Source organism: Pinus tabuliformis, chromosome 1_2 (assembly GCF_031772625.1).
Source record: "Pinus tabuliformis cultivar Carrire ecotype Pingquan chromosome 1_2, CPIR1, whole genome shotgun sequence".
Lineage (NCBI taxonomy): Eukaryota > Viridiplantae > Streptophyta > Pinopsida > Pinales > Pinaceae > Pinus > Pinus tabuliformis.
This window is the reverse complement of record NC_142298.1, coordinates 879866203-879876813: the sequence shown is the minus strand read 5'-3', so window position 1 is coordinate 879876813 and position 10611 is coordinate 879866203.

The following is a 10611-nucleotide window of genomic DNA, read 5'->3' as shown; positions in this document are numbered from 1 at the left end:
ATCCATGACTTAGCTTGATACTCATTAGTGTTTCCCCACTCTTCCTACGCACTTTGAAATAAATGTTATCCCCAAAATATAGAAGGGATTTTTTGACCTGGTTGCACTACAATTTTGAGAAGAATGACCTAATCCAAGCCTTGTAGAATGAGATACAATATTGTGGAATCATCCATCTTATATTTTACTAGATGATCATTCTAACCCTAAATCATTGCCTCATATGTTGTTTGATTTGGGATCTCCAAATCCATTCAACACAATATCCCATAATGCTTTTACCCATAGTCTATTTCTCATCTTAATGGCCCAAAAATCATAATTTTTATGAGATAAAATGAGATACGGTTGCAAATAAGAACTATTGAGAAATTTCATACTACTAAATCCAAATTTGTTCAAATTAAATACTAATTTTATTCTTCTAATTAAACAATTATAAAAAAAATCTTTACCTTTAAGAAAATCTTCCCATAAAAATACCTTAAATTGATTATGAACCTAGATAAAGTGTGAAGGAATGATCTAAAACATTTAACCTAATATTATTTGGAAATACACACAATCAAAATATGTAGAAATGATCTTAACTAGATCTGGAGAGCAAAAAAAACCTCAATTTGAATCAAAATAAACGAAACATTTTTAGAAACAGGAGAATGTAAGAGGAAAATTTGGAAACTTACTAATAAGCCACATATATGTGTTGAGTTACGAAATGGGTATGTATTTACTCTTAATTACATCACCTTTTCCCTCTTTTCTTATCTCTTTCAAATCTTGATACGCTAACATATTGATGCATTATGATAAGAAATAGATGAACTACTCTCGATTAAGATTTAGCCACCATAACTAACTCTTATTCCTTTTTATGTAGAGAAACGACAAAAGGAACAGTTGTTGTTCCCTAGAGATAGAACAACATAAACAAAGAAAGGAAGAATGGGGTGCGTCGGTTGTGGTCAGGTCAGAGGATGAATAGGAAGGATCGACGCTAAATATGAAGGGTGTCAAAAGATAGCATTCAGTGGTGAATCCCTCAGGATCTCCCGGTCCTGAGTGATCATATTTATTTTTTACCTCTTTCTAACTATAAAAGCCAAAGACTGTAGGAGGAAAGGGGAGCGATCTTTATTTATTTCAAGTTGTAATTTTAATTTACAAACTCATGTTGTTGGAGGAACATGACCGTATTGTAATGAGACTTGAGTTAAATGGTTAATATATAATTTACATTGTTGTTCATTATTATTCTCTGAAGTAGTTCAGCAGTATACGCTGATGGCTAAGGGCCCAACCTCTGGTGGATCAAACTATTATCCTTTGTGTTATATATCTGTATTTTACGCAAGTTTCATCGGTTTGATATTTTTCCCATTTTCTGTGAGTTTATCTTATTTTCTCTTTACCGATTTCCTATATTGAAGTTAGTACATGTTCTTTACATGTTTCACAGCATTGTCATTTGATTATGTTTATGCTTATTGTAGATTAAATTAATTAGCTGTTAAGACAGTGAAACTTATTGATTTAATCAACTGGAAGAGTTTGGTTACTGCTACTGAACTCTCGGTTGACATCATTTCCTTTTGAATTACTTAATTGAGATTGAGTGTAATTTAGATAGAATTAGCTAGAAGAGATTTGTTAATGTTACTACGCTCTCGATTGATACTATTGTCAATTGGATTACTCGTTTGAGATTTGATTACAATTTCAGTAGAGGATTAAGTCTTGATGCTTCTATGTAATATTTCGTTTAATAGTTGCAATTTGAGTTTTATAAATTCATCCATTTACTCTTGTATGAAAGCTTTATATTTCATTTTAAGAAACATTACTCTCTAAATTCATAGCATGCACATATTGTGTACACTCTTGGAATAAAAGGACTTTCCCGAGTTGATGATTAATGTGAGGCAATTAGGAGTTTTAAAAGACACCTTTTAGCACCCAACATTTTCCCACCGTTTCCGGGGAGAGTATTGCCATTTTACAAAGAGTGATGTATATTTGATGTTTTCCTGTTGAGAAAAAACTGGGTATTAAAAATGGAAGGTAAGAACCTGCATATGGAGCAAGTAAAATGCCTCATCCCCCGCGCGCTTTCCAACAGAATTACTAGGAATTTAAGGTAGAAATAAACATTTGAAATTTTGCATGAATGACTAAGAAGAAAAGACCAGAAAACAATACAATCCCACACCCCAAACCTAAAAAATCTAAGAGACCGATGACCCTTGGACGATCAACTTTTGTCAACAACATCTTAAGAAAAGTTGAATCTCAACCATCAGTAGGTCCCCGAATCGTTGCTTCCAGACAAGCTACTATCTCCCTTTGGGCCACAGGCTCACCATATGTAGCCTAGGTTGAGGTCCACAGTAAAACTAAAGGGACTGAACAGAGCTTCCAAGACATTGAAAATTTGCGATCAATTCCCTCACAAGAAGTGAATTCTTACAACATCTGTGAAGGAGAAGGAGAAACCGGGGAATACAAGGAACCAAGATCTCCTAAGGTAGTAACTGAGCAGAGAAAAACCAGTGTCCCAGATCAAGGGAGTGCTATTAGGATCATTCCCACCTCTTTTAGACATCCTAATGATAACTCTCTAGCACCAGAGATCCCGGAGGGGCATTGGAATATCTTTGATCAAATGGCCAATAATCCAAAAACACCCTTGTGATGTAGGAAATGTTCCCTCTACAGACAGAGGCAACCCCTCTAGTCCTAGAGTGGGTGTAGTCACAACAAGACAAAACAACAACTAATTTCCTTAAATAGTCATTGTTGAAAGAGCATACCTCAAACCGATGTTCAATGGAGCTTTCGTTGTGCCACTTCAGCTATCGTTTCCTTCTCCTCAATGAGAAATCAACCTAAAACAACACAAGAGAACAATAGAACACGTAACCAAGAACAACAATGATCTATTTAATTACAAAGTCAAGGAACCATGAGAAATGAAATATATTTTACACAAGACATAGGAAATCATCATTGATTGTATTAAAATGTATCAAAAGCAAAGCTTACAACCAAGCCTTGACGTTGCAAGCATTCTCAAAGGGTCTAGCCGATATGTTTCTTCAAGCATTCACTCTCAAAAGCATCTCCCAAATGGATGATAACTCTCTCTCTCACTCACAAGCTTTAGTACAAAGCTAAGGCAATCCACAACCACTTGCTAAACTATCAACAATTCACACTGCAAACTCACACTAAAGCTAGCTAATTTGCTCCAATCCAAAAACCAAGAACTAGTTGATCATAGCAATAGGGAGTGTTTTTATAGGAGGAGGAACCTCCATGAAATGAGGGAGAAGGAGCTTATCCTCGAGGGAGGTTTCTCAAAAGGTGGAACCACCATGCCAGAGGAGGAAAGGTGAACTCCCTTGACCCAACAACCAATTCTAGAATCACCCAGAAGGCCAAATATTTGAACTAATTCGCCACATCTGGATCGTTGCAAGTCACACACTAGGGCTTAGAGATGATGTCACAAGGAAGCAGTGTATTCAGACAAATAGTCGCAAGAAATATCTTGAGGCCTTGCGCCGAGCCCTAAAATTTGACCGTCACAGGAAAAGCGGCGATGTCGCAAGGAAGCAATGTATTCAGACAAATCGTCACAAGAAATATCTTGAGGCCTTGCGCCGAGCCCTAAAATTTGACCGTTGTAGGAAATAGATGTACCCTTGCGACGATGTCACGATGATATAGTTCAACACAGAGAATCGTTGTAGGAAGAATGGGGTTCACTTGTGATGATGCAGAAACATACGCAAAAAGTGTCAGTCTTCAGTATTACAGAGAACTTGTTTAATCTTCTCGAATGAGTGGGAAGATATGGACATGTTTACTCGATGTATGACACAGCGGAGATGTCGCTCGGGGACTGACATGAGGTCAGTGACAAATTATTGTGTAACAACCCCAGACCTCTACATTACAGTATCCTATTGTTGACACAACTGTCAATGCCCCCATGAAAGCTATCCCTCTACAAAATATTCCCACCCTTCATGGACTCAATTCAAAAGATCCAGATGTGTTCCTGTTTGAATTCAATGTCTTATGTCCGGGTTATGATTACACCACCAACCCCCAGAAACTGAAGTTGTTTCCCTCCACTTTAAAGGGAGCAGTCTTGTGTTGGTTTATGGGATTGGGTGGAGGCACCATCAATGATTGGGACCAAATGAAAACTGCCTTCCTTAGAAAATATCGAGATTAATGTAGATCTAGATAACTAAAAGATGAGATATTCCAAATGGTAACAAAGCCGAGTGAAGCTTTGGAAGAGTATGTGGAGCGTTTCCAATATAACCTCCAAAGGTCTCCCTATGCAAATCTGCCTGATAATGTGCCAAAAATGTCGATGATTAAGGGGATTAAAGACCAGTGGATAGAGACACTAAATATCAACGGTAAAGGTGATATCTATCAAGAAGACTATGCTAACATTATTAATTTGTGTATTAGGTGGTTGATGGGCAGTATAAGACTGAAATGCGCAGAACACGATACGATCACCAATGATAGAAAAATATCTGGCCAAAGCATTACTCATCCTGAAATCGGTAACCTGCTGTAAGATTTCAAAACAGATATCCTGGGAACCTTGACAACACAATTAGACATTATGCAAGCCAATCAGAAGCAGGTCGAAGTAGAATAGAACCTGGTTATTTTTTGCCCTCAATGTAGGAAGAAAAATAGTCATAAAGAGTGCCCACTGGATATGGTATAGACCTGTGCCATATGCACTAAAGAACATGCCACAGAAAATTTCCCATCAATCACAGGATTAAAAGTAGTCTTCAAGGAGGTAGACGAAGAAGTGGAACTAGTCTACCTGTTAAACCAGCGTCGCCAGTGGCAAGCATGACAAACAAGTATGCCTACCGACCCATCTTTATTTCTTCAGCCGTCACAATATAATTCTCAGCAATACACAGGAGCTACATGGCAGAACCAACCACCCTTTCCTAGTTGGGCACCACAAGCATTTTCTATGTCACCATGGTCAAATCAGTCAAATCCAAACAATATTTTCCCAAATTCCTCTTATTTTCCATCATTATGGCAGAACAATCCATATCCATCTCAATGGTCCCCCTCCACTTCATAAAACTAAAATTGGAAATCAAGCTGGCAAAGACCTACAAGCCATCTAGTACGAACAATCCCCTATCTCGACCTATGCTACCAACACCTTACACATTGCAGTAGAAACATCAACCCAATCTACGACCGCAACTCCCAACCCAACCCAACCCAAATCCTAACAATAGACCAGTCCAATCGGTACAAATTATTGAAGATTTGGATCCATAAACCGAGTTGAGAGAATGTAATGAACTCAAATTGAGGTCTCGACGAATAGTCACACTAGAGGATGATAAAGATGTACAATTGGAAGAACCACTACCTGTAGAGCAAACACCTCAAAGGGAGAATACAATCAAGAAGAAAATCCATGAACAGACTATTACCGCTTCTCTGCCATTCCCAAAAAGATTGATTACACCTCGTCCAATCGAATATCCCAACTTCGATCTCCTAGGAGAATTAAAAAATCTTTGCGTAAAAATACCCCTCCTCCAGGGTATTCAGAACATTCCAATATATGCAAAAACCATTATGGAATTATGTACCAAAAAACCTACGAGGAAAATAAAGGTAACACCAACTGTCCACGTAGTTGGAACTCTGTCTGATTTATTATTAGGAAAAGAGATACTGATGGAATATGAAGACCGAGGAAACCCTATTGTCACAGTGAAAATAAATGGATTCTCCTTTCCCAATGCATTAGTCGATCTAGGGGCAGCCATTAATATTCTCACAACAACAACCTATCAAAGATTTGGCATGACAACCTTAGATCCAACTAAGACTTTACTGGAACTTGATGATCATCCAGTTTATTAAACCAGAAGGGACATTATAGGATGTAATGGTGTCTGTGGATTCTTGGGAGTACCCAACAAATTTCTTAATTATTAATCCTAGAAACTAGCTAGATGGATATCGTCTAATATTAGGAAGACCTTGGCTAGCGACTGTAGATGCTTATATAAGTTTTCGGAAAGGAACTATGACTATAGCCAAAGGAAATGATGTTAAGAACCTAGCTTTATACCCTCCAGCTTAGCCAAGTCTAACCATAATCAAAACTAGGAAGCAACCTGTAACATATTTAACTGAAAATATTCAATCGCCACTAACTGTAACAGATGCTCTTGAATTTAAGAACCAAACAAAAGATGGTATTATTAACACTTACATTAACCACCCAAGTGCCGTATCTAATCTAAAATGTCACATGATTGAAGCAGTCCTTAATAATAAAATTAAAGAATATCCTTTAAAAGATATCAATGACCAAACAATACCAACAACAATTGTCTATAACATCAAACCTATTGAAATTGAGCCAGGGAAAATCCTTAACATTAACAAAAACTTGAGTCATGACCAGCAGTAGAAGCTTATTCAAATCCTTAAGAAATATAAAGGGGCTTTCACTTGGGATTACCCAGATATGAAAGGGATTGACCCCCAATTATGTATGCACCATATCTACACTAAAAAAGATGTGAGACCCATTCGACAACCTTAGCGGATATTAAAGCCTCTCCCAAAGGATGTTGTTAAAGATGAACTACAGAAACTGTTAGATGTAAGCTTCATCTATCCTATATCTGATAGTAAATGGGTATCTCCATTAGTTGTCGTTCTTAAAACGAATGGGAAATGACGTATATGTGTCAATTACAGAGAGCTTAACAAAGCAACACAAAAAGATGATTTTCCCCTTCGATTTATCGATCAGGTTCTAGACATATTGGGAGGTAAAAAAAAATTCTCTTTCCCAGACGACTTCAGTGGCTACAACCAAATCAAAATTTCCCATGAAGACCAAGATAAGACTACCTTCTCATGCCCCTGGGGGACATTTTCTAAAATGGTATTACCTTTCGAACTATGCAATTCACTTGCTACATTCCAGAGAGCCATACTCAGTATTTTTGCAAACTTGATAAACAAGGGATTAGAGGTGTACATGGACAATTTTACACCCTATGGAGATGACCTTGAGTAGGCATTACAGACACTGGAGAAAGTCCTTGAAAGATGCATTGCTATTGGGCTTTTCTTAAGCCATGAGATATGCCACATGATGATGACAGAAGGCCTAATCCTGGGTCATTACATCTCAGTAGCTAGAATTCAGGTAGATCCAACAAAAATTCAATTGATCCTCTTACTACCTACCCCATGCACTCAAACAAAGGTACGTAGTTTTTTGGGATTTTTTGGACATTATCGAAGATTTATAAAAAAACTTCTCCCAAATTGCTGCACCATTATATGCTTTGATAGGAAATATCGATTTTATATGGACTGACAAATGTCACATTGCCTTTGCAGAATTAAAATGGCTAGTATCAACAGCCCCAATATTACGGGGCCCGAACTGGGATTTACCATTCCAAATTTCATCTAATGCATCAGATACGGCCATTGGAGCAATTCTCCGCCAAGAAGAAAATAAGAAATCCTATGTGATACACTACATCAGCAAAAATTTAACTCCTGCTGAGTTGAATTACACAGTGACTGAGAAAGAGTTCCTAGTTGTAATCTATGCTATTAACAAATTTAGACACTATATAATAGGACACCTTGTGGTCCTATATCCTAGTCACTTGGCTATCATATATTTAGCTAATATTCATATTACGAATGGAAGAGTGACACGATGGTTAATCATTTTGCAGGAATTTGACATAACGATCAAGGATCAACCAGGAAAGGAAAATCTGGTGGTAGACTTCCTCTCATGTGTGCCAAGGATAGATGACACAGTCGCGGTAGAAGACTAGTTCCGCGATGAGCACCTATTTGTTGTGACTGTGAAAGCACCGTGGTATGCAGATGTCATGAATTACTTAGTAGTGGGAAAACTACCCAAACATCTGATGCCTACGGAAAGAAAATTAATAGTGCAACACAACACTCAGTTCTCCTGGATCGGAGGATACCTCTTTCACACAAGAGCCGATATGCATATCTCCAGGTGTATCAGGGAAGACGAAATCTACCATATCCTAAAAGCCTTCCACGATGGACCATACGGTGGACAATTTTCAGACCACAAGATTGGACATAAAATCTTAAAAATGGGTTGTTATTGGCCCACGATTTTTAAGGATGCCAAGAAGTTTGTCGAGGCATGCGACAACTGCCAAAGAATGTGCTGCCCTAGCCAGTCTAATGAGATGCCCCTACATCCACAGTTAGTCATCGAACCTTTTGAATGATGGGAGATAGATTTCGTTGGCCCAATAAATCCATCATCTAATCAAACGTCATATATATTGGTTGCAACGGAATGCATGACTAAATGGGTGGAGGTAGTAGCATTACCAAGAGCAACAGAGGACACAGTAATAAACTTCCTTTTCAAAATTTTTGTGCGGTATTGCTTGCCCAGAGAAGTAATTACGGATGGAGGGCCACAATTTGTAGGCCATCAAATTGCTGCTACACTAAAAAATCATGACATTTTTCACAGAAACACATCTCCATACCACCCGTAAGCAAACAGCCAGGTACAAAGTACCAACAAAGTAATCGAGGCCATTCTAAGAAAGACAATCGCCTCACATAAACATGATTGGGCTACCCGATTACCAAAAGCCCTATGGGCATATCACATGACCTGGAGGAATACCATAGGATACTCCCCATATCATCTGGTGTTTGCTAAGGAACCTGTCTTCCACATAGAATTTGAAATTCAGACATTGAGGATAGCCCAAGAAGTAGGGCTGGATTTGAATGAAGCACAGATTAACAGATTACAACAAATAAATGAATTGGATAAAATCTAGCTATCAGCTCTTCAACATACTGCACTTAATCAACAACAAAGAGAAAAATGCCATGACACCCTCATCAAGAAAAATATATTCCATGAAGGCGACTGGGCATTTCTGTACGATTCCAGGTTTTGAGATTTCTCGGGCAAACTCTGGACTAGATGGTTAGGTCCCTACGAGATAACATAGGTGCACGATAACGGCACCCTTACATTGGCCACCATTGATGGGTCTAGCTACTCTTTTAAAGCAAATGGACATCGGGCACTCCTCTACCACAAACTACTTACCAGGGAATCCTTTTGCCAATAGATACGTGAAGATTCTACGATACAAATTCTAGCTAAAGAAGGAAACTCTTCAATGACACCAGTCCAGTAAAGAATTTATTTTTGAAACCTGTACATACAATTTTTTTTCTGTTTTCTTTCTATTTGATTGTATTTGCTTAGAATAGTAGAGATGATTGATTGTCGGTTTTTTTACTATTTTTCTTTGTTGTTCCCTACAAGGAACAGATGTTGTTCCCTATAGGGAACAACACTTTTCACAGGCATTTTTCTTTGTTGTTCCCTACAGGGAACAACTGTTATTTCCTATAGGGAACAACACTTTTTGCGTGTATTTTTCTTTACTGTTCCCCACAGGGAACAACTATTGTTCACTGTAGGGAACAACACTTTTCGTGTGCATTTTTCTTTGTTGTTCCCTACAGAGAGCAGTTGTTGTTCCCTATTGGGAACAACACCTTTCGTGTGCATTTTTATTTGTTGTTTTGTACAGGGAACAATTGTTATTCTCTATAGGGAACAACACATTTCATGTGTATTTTTCTTTGATGTTCCCTACAGGGAATAACTGTTGTTCCCTATAGGTAACAACACTTTTCGCATGTATTTTTCTTTGTTTTTCCCTATAGGGAACAACTGTTGTTCTCTATAGGGAAGAACACTTTTGGCATGTGTTTTCTTTTGCTATTCCCCAAAGGGAACAACACTTGGTGAGTATTTTTGAGAACGCCCTTTCTTCCTCTTGCATGATCATTCCTAGCCCATCCCAGTTCACTCTTTATGATCCTCTTCATGTCATAAAAGTACAGTACATATCTAAGGACAACAAGTATGGAGTCCACTGAAGCAGGTGAATATCTTGAATATTATCATATTTAACAAGATTGCTTTGTGATGATTGAAAAAGAAAGCACACAATTATCAATATCACTTCACTGTCCTCATTTTCGATATAAATGAAACTGATTGATTATCTTTACCATGCTGGTTCTCCCCTGTCTCATAAAATTCTCTCTGTTTATTATCAATAAGATTATGGGTATCTTTTTTTTCTATTGATATGTTCAAACATCTTTTGTCATCCCTACTGTTAAGGAGTACTGAGCCACCCTCTATATATAAAATGACGAGTGTTTAAAAAATTAAAATTAAAAATAAATAAATAAATAAAAATAAAAATATTTATTAACAATTTTATGATTTTCTTTCCACAGATGGAGGATAGGGCGTCTCATCACAAGCAAGCCTACCATGATCACAAGGAAGGCGTGAAGTGGCATTCCCGCTATGGCCACCACACTATGGATATGATCCAATCGATGCATTAAGAAACAAAGTCCTTGGAACATGAGGTCTCATTACAAGCTGGCCTGACCACTTTCGCTACTTCCCAGTGAATGGCAATGTGTTCATCTGGTTAC